We start from the raw sequence: 19,287 nt of genomic DNA on the forward strand, positions 1-19,287 counted from the left end.
AGGAAACACTTCTGGGTCTGGTGGCTCCTCCTCATCCTCCTCCTCCTCCTCCTCCTCCCAGCAGTATCCCCTTGTGCAGCAGGGCCACCGATCCGGACAACAACTCTGTGACGTTTCCAGGTCAGCTCTACATTACCTGTTCCTCCTGGGAGCCTCTCGATCCTGGATTGTCAATAGTCGGAACTGAGATGAGCCTGGCAAATAAGGACAAAAGACATCCAGCGAAGGGGTAGGTGCAAAAGTGAGTTAGTGCTTTAATTTAAAATCATTTTGAAAAAAAGGTGAACAGTGCAGTGTGGCAACTCTCCGATAGATAAGTAATCCATAAACGTAGCGTGAAGATGAAGGTTAAAGCCTAATATAAATGTATTCTATTAAAAACAATGAGGTTAAAACAAAGAAGACAGATAGTTCTTTAAAAACAGTCATGAGCCCCAGTGCTGCCTTCTCAATGCCAACTTCTCCTCAGCTTATCCCGTACAGGATCAGGCAACTGAGGAGACATCGAACTGACAAGTACAGTCCACCGTTATATCGAGGCTCAGGTCCGCATTTCCAGTCCCTCGCCAACCGTGGGGCTCCACACCGAGCCACAGACGTCTCCCACCACCTGCACAATAGGAGAGCCCTTTCCTGATTTCCTGCAGCCCTAACACTCACTTCTGACCACCTGCATTCATCCACTTCTCTCTCTCTCTCTCGATGCTTTCACTCCTTTCTCTTTTTAAACTCTGTTCCTTCCTCATCATTTCTTACTTTCATTCTCTCCCTCGTCCATCTCTCTCACTGGCCAGTCTGTTTTCTGTTTTAGCATCTCCTTCCACACGAGCTCCTTGTCAACTATCCTCACTAATTGGGTACAGGTGTGACAAGCTACTTCTTCCGAGGGACAAAAGAGGCACCCAACCGATTCACCTGTAACCGCACACACAAGTCCAGGACCCAATTAGCTGCAGAGCGAAGTATGCCTGCACACACCCACACCTGATTGGAACCCCGCCCACAATTATTTATTTATAACTGCCAAACACCGCACAGCGTCTCTCACACACCTCCCTCCACTGGGAGGCAGTTGCACGGGAAGGTTCCAACCCTCTCTCGGCTCCAAGGTCAGTGACATGGCTCTACACTGCACTAACACTGAATAAATAATAAAAGCACTAAATGTAGACCAAGCAACCTTTTTAAAAATCAGGACATTAAATGAATAAGAACCTCTGAAAGACACTAAAACAATCATTCAATAAATAGTCCATCAAAATGCTTAGATTTTAAAATGTCCTCCTCTGGCTTGAGCTCATGGGTTCTTTCCAAGTCTGGAACCATACCCACCTGCTGATTCTCCTTTGATCCTTCAGTCCTCACCGCCATGACTCATCCCACCGCTTCCACCAAATATGACGGCCCAGGATTCAGAGGCTCCCAAATGAAACAAGTAGCATGGAGACAACCTGGACTGTCACAGACTCCGATGAAACCCTGTGGCTGTGAACATGGAAGATCCACCAGGGAAATGCTTCCAGCTATCGCACTGGGAAACATGTGGCCCCGGGATGCGGTCTCTTTCCATCCTTCTACTTTAAAGGCTTCAAGGCCGAGTAAGTACAGTAACTGTCCATCTAGTGTGGAATACCAGCAAATATGTGTTCTCTATGAAGACAGATAGATAGATAGATAGATAGATAGATAGATAGATAGATAGATAGATACTGTATTATAGATGGACAGATAGATATGAAAGGCACTATATAATAGATAGATAGATAGATAGATAGATAGATAGATAGATAGATAGATAGATAGATAGATATGAAAGGCACTATATGATAGATAGATAGATAGATAGATAGATAGATAGATAGATAGATAGATAGATAATGAAGACACTATATAACAGATAGATAGATAGATAGATAGACAGATAGATAGATAGATAGATAGATAGATATGAAAGGCACTATATGATAGATAGATAGATAGATAGATAGATAGATAGATAGATAGATAGATAATGAAGACACTATATAACAGATAGATAGATAGATAGACAGATATGAAAGGCACTATATGATAGATAGATAGATAGATAGATAGATAGATAGATAGATAGATAGATAGATAGATATGAAAGGCACTATATGATAGATAGATAGATAGATAGATAGATAGATAGATAGATAGATAGATAGATAGATAGATAATGAAGACACTATATAACAGATAGATAGATAGATAGACAGATATGAAAGGCACTATATGATAGATAGATAGATAGATAGATAGATAGATAGATAGATAGATAGATAGATAGATAGATAGATATATAGATAGATAGATATGAAAGGCACTATATGATAGAAAGATACATAGATAGAAAGTGTCACACACATGCACATGGCAGGCAGCTAAAGGTCCTAAACCTAAATGTGGGTAATTCCCTGACAGACCAGGGGTGGTGGAGTGTACTGACCCTTTCTCTCTTTCCACTGCAGACCAATAATGGGAAATTCTGCCTGGGTCTAATGACCTGATGACATCACTTCCAGTTTCTGGTGTCAGCTCCTCTGTTTTCCCTTAAAAACCACCATCTTTGCCTCCTTAAGTCAGTTCTGTTTTGGACTTGTATCTGTACACAATGTACTGGAAATGTAATTCTTTTGCAGCCAGGAAAAATTATTTCGGTGGCTACCCCAAACCTTGTTTTGACCCTATTTTCTCATCTTTGGCAATAGATAGATGGATAGATAGATAGGAAAGGCACTATATGATATTTAAATTGAAAAGGCACTATATTATAGATAGATAGATAGATAGATAGATAGATAAGCTAACATGAAAAAATGTGTGGGGTATGTCCATGATCCTTAATAATGAAAATCAATGGAACAACTGAGATCTTTTTACAAGGATGAAAATGACGTCTTTTCAGGTGAGTCCAATACAGAACTGTTTTAAAAAAAATGGTAAAACTTCCAATCATATGGGTTCCAGGTATTGAAGGGGCGGGTCCAGGAAGGCGGACAATGAAGGTGACATCAGAGGCCATCAATCTTCTATTCTGCAGAGGCAGGAAGAGAGAAGGCATTGCCCACACCGTCACCAGAGCCCTTAAGCTGTTTCCCATGAGCACCCGTGTGACAATAGATAGACAGATGCTACATGAGAAAACTATACTGTAGATATGAAAGGCACTACATGTTAGATAAAAAGATGTGTTTGGAAGGCACTATGACAGTGACAAAGGACAAATTGGAAGGACTCTGTGTAATAAGGCTATCATAAAGTCACACACCCTTACTTGACGTAGCCACACTCTTGTGACATTACATCGTTTTTCCAATCACAAGGCAAATGTACTTGAATTGTGATGAGCCAACTTGTGTTCAGTTGGTATGGCAGCTTAACCTACACAATGAAGGTACAAGGACACTCCAAGCAACTCCTAACTGAAAAGCAAAGAGTTGAAGACAAGAGAATATCCAAGTCACTGAATATCCAGTTAAATCAGCAGAAAGAGTATGGCAGAGCTGCAAATCTGGTAGAGCAGGCTGATCACAAAAATTGAACAAGACGAGTGAGGGAGGCCACCAAGAGGCGTCACAAGTCATTGTGGAGAGACTCTGCACACGTCAGCTGTTCCCGGGTTCTTCACCAGTCAAAGCTTTAGAATGGAAACACAGAGGCCATCTCATCAGAAGACACATGAGAGACCCTGAAGTCAGCTGGAAGGAGTTCTGTTGTCTGATGAGACCAAAATTGGGCTTTTTGAGCACAAGTTACACGCTGCACATTATCAAAAACACAGCATCCATCATCATTACGCATGGCAGCATCAGGAATCATGGGGATGCTTCTCTGCAGCAGGCCTTGGACAGCCTTAGAAGATAAAATGAAGGCAGCAAAATATGCAGAAAAACCCAATGACACCTGCACCTTGGGAGAAGATTTGGGTTTTTTTTAGCAAGAGAATGAGCCCCCCAAGCATAACGACAAAGTTGCTTACAAATGGCTTCATAACAACAGGGTGGATGTCCTGGAGTCCAGATCTCAATCCACGTGAGAATTTCTGGAGGGACTTGACACCGGCCGTGCATTCACGATGAACATGGCACTTGATAGAGCTTGAGCAATTATGTAAAGAAGAAGAATGGAGAGCTAAAAGAGGAAGGCTTCGTAATAATAATCTGTAATCCCTGCCTTACAGGTGCCGGTCATAAAATTAGAATATCATGACAAAGTTGATTCATTTCAGTAATTTCATTCAAAAAGTGAAACTTGTATATTAGATTTACTCATTATACACAGACTTATGTATTTTAAATGTTTATTTCTTTTAATTTTGATGATTATAACTGACAACTAATGAAAGTCCCAAATTCAGTATCTCGGAAAATTAGAATATTGTGAAAAGGTTCAATATTGAAGACACCTGGTGCCACACTCTAATCAGCTAATTAACTCCAAACACCTGCAAAAGCCTTTAAATGGTCTCTCAGTCGAGTTCTGTAGGCTACACAATCATGGGGAAGACTGCTGACTTGACAGTTGTCCAAAAGACGACCATTGACACCTGGCACAAGGAGGGCAAGACACAAAAGGTCATTGCTAAAGAGGCTGGCTGTTCACAGAGCTCTGTGTCCAAGCACATTAATAGAGAGGCGAAGGGAAGGACAAGATGTGCTAGAAAAAAGTGGACAAGCAATAGGGATAACCGCTTGGACCCTGGAGAGGATTGTGAAACAAAACTGTGGGGGAGATTCACAAAGAGTGGACTGCAGCTGGAGTCAGTGCTTCAAGAACCACCAGGCACAGACGTATGCAAGACATGGGGTTCAGCTGTCGCATTCCTTGTGTCAAGCCACTCTTGAACAAGAGACAGCGTCAGAAGCGTCTCGCCTGTGCTAAAGACAAAAAGGACTGGACTGCTGCCGAGTGGTCCAAAGTTATGTTCTCTGATGAAAGTAAATTTTGCATTTCCTTTGGAAATCAAGGTCCCAGAGTCTGGAGGAAGAGAGGAGAGGCACAGAATCCACGTTGCTTGAGGTCCAGTGTAAAGTTTCCACAGTCAGTGATGGTTTGGGGTGCCATGTCATCTGCTGGTGTTGGTCCATTGTGTTTTCTGAGGTCCAAGGTCAACGCAGCCGACTACCAGGAAGTTTTAGAGCACTTCATGCTTCCTGCTGCTGACAAACTTTATGGAGATGCAGATTTCATTTTCCAACAGGACCTGACACCTGCACACAGTGCCAAAGCTACCAGTACCTGGTTTAAGGACCATGGTATCCCTGTTCTTGATTGGCCAGCAAACTCGCCTGACCTTAACCCCATAGAAAATCTATGGGGTATTGTGAAGAAGAAGATGCAATACGCCAGACCCAACAATTCAGAAGAGCTGAAGGCCACTATCAGAGCAACATGGGCTCTCATAACACCTGAGCAGTGCCACAGACTGATCGACTCCATGCCACGCCGCATTGCTGCAGTAATCCAGGCCAAAGGAGCCCCAACTAAATATTGAGCGCTGTACATGCTCATACTTTTCATGTTCATACCTTTCAGTTGGCCAACATTTCTAAAAATCCTTTTTCTGCATTGGTCTTAATTGATATTCTAATTTTCCGAGAGACTGAATTTGGGACTTTCATTAGTTGTCAGTTATAATCATCAAAATGAAAAGAAATAAACATTTGAAATACATCAGTCTGTGTGTAATGAATGAATCTAATATACAAGTTTCACTTTTTGAATGGAATTACTGAACTAAATCAACTTTGTCATGATATTCTAATTTTATGACTGGCACCTGTATACTGTAGAGTGTCCTTTAACATGAAGTGAACTATAAAGTCAGTAAGGAGCCAAACTGCCAAGGAACGTTTCCAGCTTCTTGTTGCATAAAGGGAACTGCGTCAGCTCTGGAGGCAAATGCTACTGCCGTAGATAGGTGAGCCTAATAAAGTGGCCAGTGAGCGTATAAAAGTAATAAAATGAAAAACAGAAATAAATTGCTTGAAACCGCAACCTCCAGCATTGAACAAGTGATCTTTGTAAGCACCCCATGGATCACTAAAAATGTCAAGTCGTAGACATGCTTGTAAAATATTATGGGCCTTGGCAACACTTACATTCCCCTTAAAAATTATTAATAATATACATACAAATGTCGTATGTGTTGTTTTATTAGATGACTGTTAACAGGGTCGATGGAATTTCAGTGCCATTAAACATGTAAATCCTGCAGAACACTCTAATCAGGGTGTAAGAGCGTGATGTCAAGCTGTCATTTAAATCCATTCCAACAAAAATATTATTTGTTATGCCTGTGAAGGGCTTGATAAAAGCCTGACTGGCAAATTCTCCATTTGTCAGTAAGAATAACACAGCATGGCATTCACGCACACACTCCACACACAATAAAAATACACAGTGCATTCCAAACGTATCCAGAGATCTAAGTATTCAGGAGGTTTATTTTGACATGGATACATTTGCCGTTTTTGGCCGTCAGTCTTCACTCAATAACCCATAATGACAAAGTGAACACGTGTTTTCAGAAAAGTTTAGATATTTATTTAAAATCAGAAACTGGAATCTTGTAGAAGCCCATTTGTCAGCAATTCCAGCTTTAAGTCTTAATGAGTAAGACTCTACACACTTGGATTGGGCAGTTTATCTCATTCTTCCTGGCAGATCCTTCTCAAGTTCTATTAGATTGGGTTGGGAAGAGTCTGTAATCCGCCATCTTATGTTCTCTCCCCAAAATTTAGAACAATCTAGATGTGAACAGGCCATTCAGCCCAACAAAGCTCTCCAGTCCTGTCCACTTCATTCTTTTAAAATAACATCAAGTCGAGTTTTCAAGGTCCCTAAAGTCCTTCTGCCTACCACACTACTTCCAAGTGTCTGTGGTTTTCTATGTAAAGAAAACTCTTGCTATTCCGTACTGACCCCTACTCTCTCTTCTGTTTCTTTTTCCGATTTTCTGTGGTGGCGATCTTTGCCACTACCACCTAATCAAAGCACCGTGATGTCCCTACATTGATGGATTAAAAGCCAGAAGTCCACGTGACCGTCATCATCAAGTTCTTCCATGAGAACCCTGAAAAAAATGAGGACTGATCATTTATGTTAGGTAGAATGCCTCGAGGGGACTGGGTGGTCTCGTGGCCTCAGTACCCCTGCAGATTTTATTTGTTCTCCAGCCATCTGGAGTTTTTCTTGTTTTCATCTTTCATCATGGAGGTCTACAGAGAGTTTTTTTCGACCCTCATACTATGACGGTGCCAGCACCATGTGTGTTGAGTAGTGTCTGGTCCTTGTTTGACGTAGTACTTTGGGCTCTTTGTCTTGTTGAGTTTTTGTCACATCAGCCCAAAGTATCTTTTTCTTCAGGTCTTAGAAACCTTAATATGCTGTCTCGTGCCTTTTCCTCAAGAGTGGTTTTCATGTAGCCAGTTTCCAATAAACACCAGATTAGTTCTTCTGACAAGTTCTCCAATCTCAGCAGAGGACTTCTGAAGCTCCATCATTGTAACCGTTGGGTTCTCGGTCACCCCTCTGCCCAGGGCACTTTTTGCCTGGTTACTTAGTTTGACTGGTTGGCTAACTGTTGGAAGAGTCCTGGTGGTTCCAAACATCTTCCATTTCATAATTATTGAGGTCACTCAAAGCTTTCCCAATGGTTTTGTGGTCTTGCCCTCGACTGTGCCTCGCCATTTGTTGGCTCCCAGATCAGACATGTTATTTATTTATTTTTTTATTTTATTAATTTTATTGGAATCCATACAAAGCAATCAAGTTTTTACAAAAAGAAAAATTAAGTTAAGAACAGATTGATCCCCACCCCTGAGAGAGAGAGCAAGCTAAACGGCGTAAAATTTAAGGCTTGTAAACATACCTAAATTAATAAATTCTCTGTGCTTCATGAACTTATTTTAAAATATTACTGATTGGATCCTGCCATATTTTGAAAATAGTCTGTACGGATCCTCTAACTGAGTATTTGATTTTTTCCAATTTCAAATAGTATAACACATCGGTTTCCCACTGACTTAAAAGAGGAGAGTTTGGGTTCTTCCAGTTTAGCAGAATAAGTCTGCGTGCCAAGAGTGTAATGAATGCAATCACAATTTGTTTGTCCTTCTCCACTTTAAGCCCCTCTGGAAGAACCCCAAACACAGCTGTTAATGGGTTAGGAGGGATTGTGAGTCCAAGAGGTAATTAAAAATTTTGTCCAGAATGATGTTAATTTGGTGCAGGCCCAGAACATGTGACCCAGTGAGGCTGGCACTAGTTTGCAGCGTTCGCAGGTTGGATCATGCCCTGGAAACATTTTGGAGAGTTTTAGTCGAGACAGATGTGCTATATATAATTTTAAGTTGTATAATTGTATGCTTTGCGCATATGGAGCTCGAGTGAATTCTCTGCATTGCTACTTTCCACTCCTTTTCTGATATATTAATTGAGAGATCTTTTTCCCAGTGTCCTCTTGGATCTTTGAAAGGGAGGGATTGTAAAATGATGTTATATATTGTAGAGATGGTGTCTAAGTCCTTGAGATTGAGCAATATTTTTTCCAGCATGGATGAGGGTGCAACATGAGGAAAATCTGGAAGGTTCTGTTTAACAAAGTTCCTGATTTGAAGATAGTGAAAGATATGTGCAGCTGGAATGTTAAATTTGGAATGTAATTGTTCATAGGATGCAAAGACGTTGTCTATATAAAGATCTCTAAGCACCCCAAATTTTTTTCCAGATATTAAAAACTGCATATATTTATGACAGATCAGACATGTTATGAAGGACTAGCAGCTTGAAGATCTGTTAGTTGGGCCGGAAAAAAATTGCCTGGAAAGCCTTCAAAGATGTTGTTGACAATTTTCTAGGAAATTACAGAGCCCCAAACTCCATTTAGCTGGTAGACAAACCTCTCAAAGCATACAAGACAATGAAGTGCAACATGTCACTCAAGATTCCTTACCTCCACTCACACTTGGACTTCTTCCCCGCAAATCTCGGTGCTGTCAGTGACGAACACGGTGAAAGGTTTCATCAGGACATTGCTACGATGGAGAGACGATACCAGGACAACTGGAATCCATCAGTGCTTGCAGACTACTGTTGGACACTGCAACATGATGCACCAGACATTGAATACAAAAGAAAATCAGAAGTAAAACACTTTTAATTCTGTTCAATTTAATAGCTTATGCGAAACATAAACATGAATAAATACGTTATTGTCAGTAAACATACGAGGTGCGATTCAAAAGTTCCCGGAATGCATTTATTCTGCAGCCAGAAGGATTTGGTTATATCAATCGCCGCTAGATAGCAGTTCAAGTTGTCCTTGAGAGCTGTTATCACGAGTTATAACGTCAGCGCAGTTGTTTTTCAAGTCGCAGTTCTCGTTTAAACTTCTGATGTGTCTGTGAAGGGTTGTTTGTGAAAATGAGTGATTTGAAAGACCCAAAAAAGCTCGACAAGTTCACAGCAACACCAAGTCAATGCTCATTTGCTTCTTTGATGTGAAGGGTGTCTTCCACAAGACGGTGAATGGAGCGTTCTACAGGGATGTTCTAAGGCGTTTGCGAAATCGAATTCGGCGAACGCGTCCTCAGATGTGGGCTGACAAGTCATTTCTTTTGCATCACGACAATGCACCAGCTCAAACATCTCTGATTGTGTGCAAATTTTTGACTTCTACAAAGTTTACTGCCATTCCCCACCCTCCGTACTCCCCTGATTTTGCGCCGTCTGATTTTTTTTTATTTCCAAAGATGAAGATGAGGTTCAAGGGACGCAGATTTAAGACGGTGGAGGAGATCCAAGGGGTAACAACCGACGTCTTGAACACACTGACAAAAACGACTTGCAGAGGTGCTTCAAAAGGTTGAAATCTCGCAGGGATTGGTGTATCAACTCAGCAGGTGACTATTTTGAAGGAACTGTTCACCATTAATTGTTATTTGGTGTGTATGCTTTTAAATAAATGCATTCTGGGAACGTTTGGATCGCACCTTGTATAAATGTCGATTTCTCAGAGTTCCTACATGATGCAGTAAAACCAAAACTATGCATATGTGCATACCCAGTAGGTACCTGTCACAATCCACAAAAACTGTTCAGGACGCAAGGCTTGTTGTGCAGTTAAAAAATGTTGTTGTTATTTATGAGTATGTTAGTCTATCCAAATACTTTTGAACTCATGAAGAAGGGGGAAACCACATACAGTGGTGTGAAAAACTATTTGCCCCCTTCCTGATTTCTTATTCTTTTGCATGTTTGTCACACAAAATGTTTCTGATCATCAAACACATTTAACCATTAGTCAAATATAACACAAGTAAACACAAAATGCAGTTTTTAAATGATGGTTTAAGAAAAAAAAAATCCAAACCTTCATGGCCCTGTGTGAAAAGTAATTGCCCCCTGAACCTAATAACTGGTTGGGCCACCCTTAGCAGCAATAACTGCAATCAAGCGTTTGATAACTTGCAATGAGTCTTTTACGGCGCTCTGGAGGAATTTTGGCCCACTCATCTTTGCAGAATTGTTGTAATTCAGCTTTATTTGAGGGTTTTCTAGCATGAACCGCCTTTTTAAGGTCATGCCATAGCATCTCAATGGGATTCAGGTCAGGACTTTGACTAGGCCACTCCAAAGTCTTCATTTTGTTTTTCTTCAGCCATTCAGAGGTGGATTTGCTGGTGTGTTTTGGGTCATTGTCCTGTTGCAGCACCCAAGATCGCTTCAGCTTGAGTTGACGAACAGATGGCCGGACATTCTCCTTCAGGATTTTTTGGTAGACAGTAGAATTCATGGTTCCATCTATCACAGCAAGCCTTCCAGGTCCTGAAGCAGCAAAACAACCCCAGACCATCACACTACCACCACCATATTTTACTGTTGGTATGATGTTCTTTTTCTGAAATGCTGTGTTCCTTTTACGCCAGATGTAACGGGACATTTGCCTTCCAAAAGTTCAACTTTTGTCTCATCAGTCCACAAGGTATTTTCCCAAAAGTCTTGGCAATCATTGAGATGTTTCTTAGCAAAATTGAGACGAGCCCTAATGTTCTTTTTGCTTAACAGTGGTTTGCGTCTTGGAAATCTGCCATGCAGGCCGTTTTGCCCAGTCTCTTTCTTATGGTGGAGTCGTAAACACTGACCTTAATTGAGGCAAGTGAGGCCTGCGGTTCTTTAGACGTTGTCCTGGGGTCTTTGTGACCTCTCGGATGAGTCGCCTCTGCGCTCTTGGGGTAATTTTGGTCGGCCGGCCACTCCTGGGAAGGTTCACCACTGTTCCATGTTTTTGCCATTTGTGGATAATGGCTCTCACTGTGGTTCGCTGGAGTCCCAAAGCTTTAGAAATGGCTTTATAACCTTCACCAGACTGATAGATCTCAATTACTTCTGTTCTCGTTTGTTCCTGGATTTCTTTGGATCTTGGCGTGATGTCTAGCTTTTGAGGTGCTTTTGGTCTACTTCTCTGTGTCAGGCAGCTCTTTTTGAAGTGATTTCTTCATTGAAACAGGTGTGGCAGTAATCAGGCCTGGGGGTGGCTACGGAAATTGAACTCAGGTGTGAAACACCACAGTTAGGTTATTTTTGAACAAGGGGGCAATTACTTTTTCACACAGGGCCATGTAGGTTTGGGTTTTTTTCTCCATAAATAATAAAACCATCATTTAAAAACTGCATTTTGTGTTTACTTGTGTTATATTTGACTAATGGTTAAATGTGTTTGATGATCAGAAACATTTTGTGTGACAAACATGCAAAAGAATAAGAAATCAGGAAGGGGGCAAATAGTTTTTCACACCACTGTATAACAATGGCTGTCTTGTCTAAATGGGTCACATGATATTTTTATTAAACGCCTTAAATGAAAACTGCAAGTCTTCACATCAATCACAACTTGATTGTTTCATTTCAAATCTATTGTGGTGGGGCTGATGTCGACTTTTATCAAAAGGAGGAGCTGACGATGGTGATCAACTGTAAACTGTGACATTTACATGTCTGTGACTGTTACATTATTGTTGAACTCTCGTTGCTATAAGCAAAGTTAGATTCATTGGTTTGACCGAGATTCCCTGCGCTCTCGTGAGTAGCAAGGCCCACACAAAGGCAAAAATGGCACTGACACCTGGCGAGAGATCAAATCGAACGCATAAAACAAAATACTTCGTGGACGACGTTTTGCCTATTATCTCTGAACTGGACTAAGACTTGTTGGACTGCGATTTTGATACAAGTGATCAAAAACGAACGTGAGGTTCCAGCTTCAGCTGATCGGTCCCCAGCTAGTCGTGGTACTGACAATGTTCACCAGGGAGGACTGCCACTTAACAATGATAAGAGGTACAAACCAGATTGTAATGCACTGTGACCGTGACCACTGCTGCTGTCCCAGCCATGTAAAGACAGCCTGGCAGCAAGCCTGCCGCACATTCTTGACAAACTGGCAGCCACAGCTTGCAGCAACAGACGTTTTATGTTGATTTCTGAGTGAAACCATTGTTTTTTGGAAAAAATATTCAGCCCTCAAAGAGTTAAACTTCAGTGCGCCATTGAATGGAAGGACCGGCTATTGAAGTTTCAGTAAAAGGAAGTAAGGGCTCATGTTTTAAGCACCTACCATCACGGGTTTAGCGTCGGGTTTATCCTGTAATTAGCCAAACTGATTTTTCAGCTATAAAGGACAACAGCAAGCACAGTAAGCACAAAAGAAAAAATGAAAAATAAGCGCTCCTAATATTTCTGCAGCGGAGTTAACCGCAGAAGGTGGCCATAAATCTTGTCGCGGAGTAATTGTTTACAGTTAAAATTAATGTAACACACATTCTTCAGTGGCTTAATAAATTAGAGACTTTCTCATTAGCATCTGAATTGATTTTCTCTAATTCCAGAACACAGCATCCAAACATGTGGCGGGAATCGTTTAAAGAGGCCGCCTCGCCGGTGTTCATTTTTACACATGATTAAGAAAAATGTGCTGGGAAAGGCGACGCGGCCTGCACCTGAACAGTCGCAACGTGGCACGTAAATGTCACCTCTGGGGCTCGCCGTGCTCTCCCTACTGAATCAACAAGTCAAGTTAAGTCAAGTTGAGGAGCATGCACTGGTACAGCACGTTGCCGCACCCACTACACGACAAAACAACTCGGGATCCCAGTTGGCAATCCCCCTAGGCAGACACGCGGTCCAGTCCCACCCTCCGGAAATGACCATCTATCTGCCGCAGCCAGGTATTACATGGGCGACCCCTTGGCCTGTGTGACGTTTCCCCGAGGGTGCTCCAGCTTGTAAGTTCATCATTGTTGGCGTCCTGAGTGGCTGGACCAGGTCAAGGGATCGCCCACGTAACACCTGGCTGCGGCATCTCCGTACGTGTGCCATTTGTTTTTGAAATCCTTAATAAAAGGAGTTAAAAAAAAAAACTACGGAAACTTTTTGAATGTCCCTCATACAGAACAATAGACAGAACAGAACACAAGTCATCCTCAACACAATATGATAGTACAATAGTAATATTACAAGTCAGTCAGTCAGTATCCAACCCTCTATATCCTAACACAGGATCATGGGGGTCTGCTGGAGGCAATCTCAGCCAGCACAGGGCGCAAGACAGGGGCAAACCCCGGGCAGGGCGCCAGCCCACCACAGGGCACACACACCCAAGCACACACTAGGGACATTTCAGGATCGCCAATGCACCTAACCTACATGTCTTTGGACTATGGGAGGAAACCCATGCAGACACGGAGAGAACATGCAAACTCCACACAGGGAGGACCCGAGAAGTGAACCCAGGTCTCCTTACTGCGTGGCAGCAGCGGTACCACCGCACCACCATGCCGCCCCCTAATATTATAAGTACAGAGCAAAATGTAAGAGTAATACGATTCAGATTCTTTCAGAGTCATGGAGACCTTGGCCATCATGCTGCCCCCAATTACTGCCCATTCTACAGTGGAGTCAGTGCTGGTAGGCCGGCCAGTAACGTGTTAACGTGTTCAAACCCTTGATGCTTGTCAACGGGTCAGCACCTATGGATATGGCAGCACTTGTGAGGTCCTGTGATGGAACCAGGAGCATCAGTGAACCCCAAACACGAACACACAGTGAGCCCCGGCTTCAAATAACAGAAGGTTCATTAAACCACTTCTTCCACAAAGTTGCAAAAAGCACAAGTTTTCCCCTCTCCACAATACCTCATTACCACCGCACTGTCCTCCTCCAGTCGAGTGTTGCTCCACATCCTCCCAGCTCCGACTCGCCTGGATAAGGGAGTGCAGTGCCTTCTTTACGGACCCAGGAGTTCTTCCGGTGGCAGGGTGACTGCCCGTTGGAAGCACTTCAGGGTCATGTGAAAGTCCATTATAACAGGAAGCCCTCTTGCTCTGCCAGACTACATCTCCCAGCATGCCCTGCTGGTTTCCCATTGGGCACTGCTATCCAGGGCCACTGCCATCTAGCGTAAAAAAACACAGTGACATCTTCTCTTTTCTGTGGGCTGTTCATCCATCCTTTTTAGTCCTTTCTCCCAGGTCTGATCCCTTCCTCCTCCCCGGCCGGACTGCCCATCTGCCTGTTAGGAGCCTCCCATCCGGGAAAGGAACCATCCACTCTTCTGTCTGGGTTGCCCGTCCGGCCCATGTGGCATCTACAGCTCCTTCTCACACCCACTCAGGTCTGCTGGTGAATGGTGCCTGCTTGTAGATGGCATCAAATCTCATTCCAGGTTCTCTCCATGTGTAGCTCCTGACTGGTGGAACGAGCCGCTCACCTACATTTGACATTCTCCATCCTTCATGGTGTTTAAGAAACAATTGTAGACCTTCTCATTTATTGAATTTCTGTCTAATGACTTTGATAGGTTTGGGCAACCAGGGAAGTGTAAGGAGCTGGCATTTTGTTCTGAGTTTCTGACTTGTGTGAAATGATACAAAAGACACCATAAAAGGGTTTGGGGCAGACAACCTGTATACTTGAAAATCGGTCATGGAAAAAAAAGGCATAAATATGAGCCATTGGCCTTTACAGACATGAGTCCAAAACACAACTGAGGTAACAGAAAGAAATGGAGGTTATAAAGCCGGACAGGAGAAATTACGTCTTCTGGACAGGAACTGGAAGTGATGTCATCGGGCAACTGAACCAGAAAGTGACGTCATTGGGTCAGAAGCAGAAGTGATGTCATCGGGCAACTGAACTGGAAAGTGACATCATCAGGCAACTGAACTAGAAAGTGAAGTCATAGGGTGACAGAACCGGAAGTGATGTCATCGGACAACGGAACAGGAAGTGATGTCATCAGGCAACAGAACCAGAAGTGATGTCATCGGGCTCAGAGCTGGAAGAGATGTAATTGGGCCCAGAACTGGAAAGCGATGTCATCAGGCCCAGATGGAATTTCCTATGATTGGTTAACAGAGAAAAAAAAAGAAAAAAGATTGATGCACTCTGCGCCCCCCAGTCTGACATGAAATTACACCTGCTGATGTCTGTGAATTGCACACTTCAGACAGTCAGTGCATGCTGGGATATGTGGCAAAGTCCTAAATATAAGAACAGTTTTAATAGACCTGCCATTGCTGTGTACCAAATATGGGGGGACTGTGTAGACAAAGTGTTGTGGGACCAAAATGTCTGCAAATCTTCTTAAGTGAAAGTCTGCAGTGTGCACTTTAATCACAAGGTCTGAATTGTTTGATTTGTAATTTTAAACTATGGGGCAGAGGGGGGCATTCAAGGACAAATGTGTCTTTGTCCCAAACCTTATGGAGGGCACTGTAGGTAGTGTAATAAGCTTACAAATAAAGCACTTCCACAAAAGGAAAAGAGTTGGGGGCTGTCCCCGTATAAAAAGAAAAAAACCAAAAGACCTGAATTCTGATCAAAAATCATTTACAGCAACTGACAATCGGTAACAGAAAAGTTATTTATATATGGATAAAATGGAGGACGGAAATTAGTTGGCAGGAGACGATGTAATCAAAGAGGGACTGGAAGTGATGTCATCGGAAGGAGGCGGAAGTGACGTCTGGGTGGCCATCTTGGAACCCAGAAGTAAGGTACGCTTTATTTTTCTTCTTTTTCTCTGACGAGAGAGAGAGAGAGAGAGAGAGAGAGACGTTAGTACCGCAAATCAGCCCCTTCCTCTCGCAATATTTCACTCACCTTTGGGCATGTCGCCTGCCTCCTAAGCACACATGTGTGACAGTAGATATCGCTACATTGCAAAAACGGAAAGGATCAGACAGAAAACTAAAGTCAAAAACCTTCACAAGGCCACTGTTACGACCTACTCTAGACTTGTATTTATATTCTAATTTGGTGTTTACCTTAATTGGGCCCTGTCCTAATTACCCACTTAAGTTGCTTATTAATTAACTTACCTGGGTTATGGGTGGGGCGTAGGTTTATAAATTAAACTTCTTTGGGTTTTAGATCAGAGAGAGAGAGAGAGAGAGAGATAGATAGATAGATAGATAGATAGATAGATAGATAGATAGATAGATAGATAGATAGATAGATGTGAAAAGTGCTATATATTAGATAGATAGATAGATAGATAGATAGATAGATAGATAGATAGATAGATAGATAGATAGATAGATAGATAGATAGATAGATAGATAGATAGATAGATAGGTATGTATAGGTATAGGTAGAGGGATAGGGAGGGAGGTAGGTAGGTATGGAGAGTTAGGGTTGGATGGTCTCGCTTTGGGTTTTTGGTTGCTTATTAAAGAAATATAATTGTAAGCTATCCATCTAAGTAATAAATGCAAATAGTTTGTATCTTTCTGTAAACTTTGTGAAGTTAGACAGCTATGTTAGTGTGGTTCTCCTGCCTTGCTTGTTTTGTGTAATTTTCTCCATATTTTGTGTATTGTGTTTTTTGACAATAAATGGAGTCTGTTTTTATTTTGCTTTTTGTGTTTTGTCTCCCCCTCTCTCTCTCTCACTTGTGTACGGCCCATTTACATATCCCTAGACTTTTTGGTAGGCCGTAACATATTGGGGGCTTGTCCGGGATGTATAAATAGGCCGTACACAAGTGAGAGAGGGAGACAAAAACCTAAATAAAAACAGATTCCACTTATTGTCAAAAAAACACAATACACAAAATATGGAGGAAATTACAAAAAACAAGCAAGGCAGGAGAACCACACTAACATAGCTGTCTAACTTCACAAAGTTTACAGAAAGATACAAACTATTTGCATTTATTACTTAGATGGCTAGCTTACAATTATATTTCTTTAATAAGTAACCAAAAACCCAAAGCCAGACCATCCAACCCTAACACTAACCCTACCTAGCTACCTAGCTACCTACCTATACCTCTTTCTTTCTTTCTCTCTCTCTCTCTCTCTCTCTCTCTCTCTCTCTCTCTCTTTCTCTCTCTGACCTAAAACCCAAAGAAGCTTAATTTATAAACCTACGCCCCACCCATAACCCAGGTGAGTTCATTAATAAGCAACTTAAGTGGGTAATTAGGGCAGGACCCAATTAAGGTAAACACCAAATTTGAATATAAAAACAAAAGCCTAGAGTAGGTCATAACAGCCACTCACATCAAACAAAGGTGTACATGTTTGGGGGGGTCCCAGATATGACATGGAGTGAGCTCAGTGGACACGGCGAGGAAGGGGGTGGGGGGGGCGTTTCTGCGCTGACATTGTGTCCCTGGAGCTGTGAGGATTAACAGATTTGCCGCTGTGCCAGCCTCCTAACAGTTTCAATTCCAATATCATTTCCCTTAAAACGTCGATTGCGCACTCCAAATTTGTTTCCCTGCAAAAACGGAGATGAAGCAGCGATTTTGTTCTGTGTGTTCCAAAGGGTCTGGCAAGAAGAAATTAGCAGCCCTGGTGTAACGTCAAGGGGGTCACAGCCTGGCATTTGCAGCTTCCACTAAGTGATGACAGCCTGCTGTCTGCTCGCCTTTGATCATCGGACAGGTGAGACCCGAGTGACAACAGCTTCAACTTCAAGGACTAATGACAAATGGAGGAGGAGGAGGAGGCGTCGCATGAAGAGTCCATCCATATCAGCACAACTCCACGCTGCCAACAAACTCTTGGAAATTTATTGGCGTCTGTTTTACACCAGCTGTCAGTCTTCAGATTCTTGGATTTGGGGCCCAGAAATCGGCAGCTCTCTTATTGCTTTTCTTTTTTCGAAATAACAGACTAAACCAAAAAGGATGTCAGACATCTGATTTGGATTTGCCTCTGCTGGAGCCTGCAAAGCGGCCGTATATGTAATACGAGCAGGAATGTGAGCCGGCGAGAGCCAAAGACGAATGGCACGCATTTAAGGCCAATAAAAACAGTCCCGTCATTATTTTTTTTGTGTGTGTGTATGTCTTTATCCATATTAAAAATGAAGTTGTACAAATTACAAATAAAATCCTTGGTCATTTTTTTTATTCTCTTATGGAGCCGCTGTTAATGTGAATGAACGTGTAATGACCCTCCAGCTGCTAACGAGTCACCGCGTGGTGGTGTTGGTGCTGCCCATCCATTTCTTTGATTGCATTACCCTGAGAACACTCTGACTGTAAGCATTTGAGTTTACGCCATCCTGTTCAGTTGAGGTTGGCAGCACTCAGTGCCCAAAATGGCCAAGTTCAATATCCAGTCCACCCATGATCTGAGTAGAGTGGGCATGTCTCCTCGTGTTACCCAGTGTTTTCTTCCACATCCTATAAGACATACCACTTGGGTTAATGGGCAACTAATTGGGCCCCACTGTTCATGTGACCTGACGTCAGTACCCAATGGCATCGCTGTCTGTCTGGAGTTGGCATGTTGCCCTTGTGCCACTGCAAGCTCGCTGTCACTCCCCAAATAAATGCACATCAGGCAACTCGAAATCAGCACAGCATGGCGTGTCTCGCTGCTCAGGGGAGCTCAGTTATGACACGGTAAGAACTTACAGAAGCCAAATTCATGTAAGTATACGTCATTACAGAAACATATGATACTGATGGCATGTTCATAGTATCCCATAATGCTCAGTAATGGCCCCACATGAGTTATTACAGAAAGCCTCCATATAATCCTGATAAGAGAACATCAATATTATACTGTATAATGATATTCTGTTATAACTTATATAAGGCATCTTCCTATATGCTTAATCTAGAATACTCTAGAATTGTTCTAGAAAAGTCTAGTTATTACAGTAAGTTATTATAGAAAGGCACTATATAACACTGATGTTCAATTAATGATGCAAAGTATTTGATAATAATTAAGTTCTATC

Source organism: Polypterus senegalus, chromosome 6, assembly GCF_016835505.1.
Source record: "Polypterus senegalus isolate Bchr_013 chromosome 6, ASM1683550v1, whole genome shotgun sequence".
NCBI classification, from domain to species: Eukaryota; Metazoa; Chordata; class Cladistia; order Polypteriformes; family Polypteridae; genus Polypterus; species Polypterus senegalus.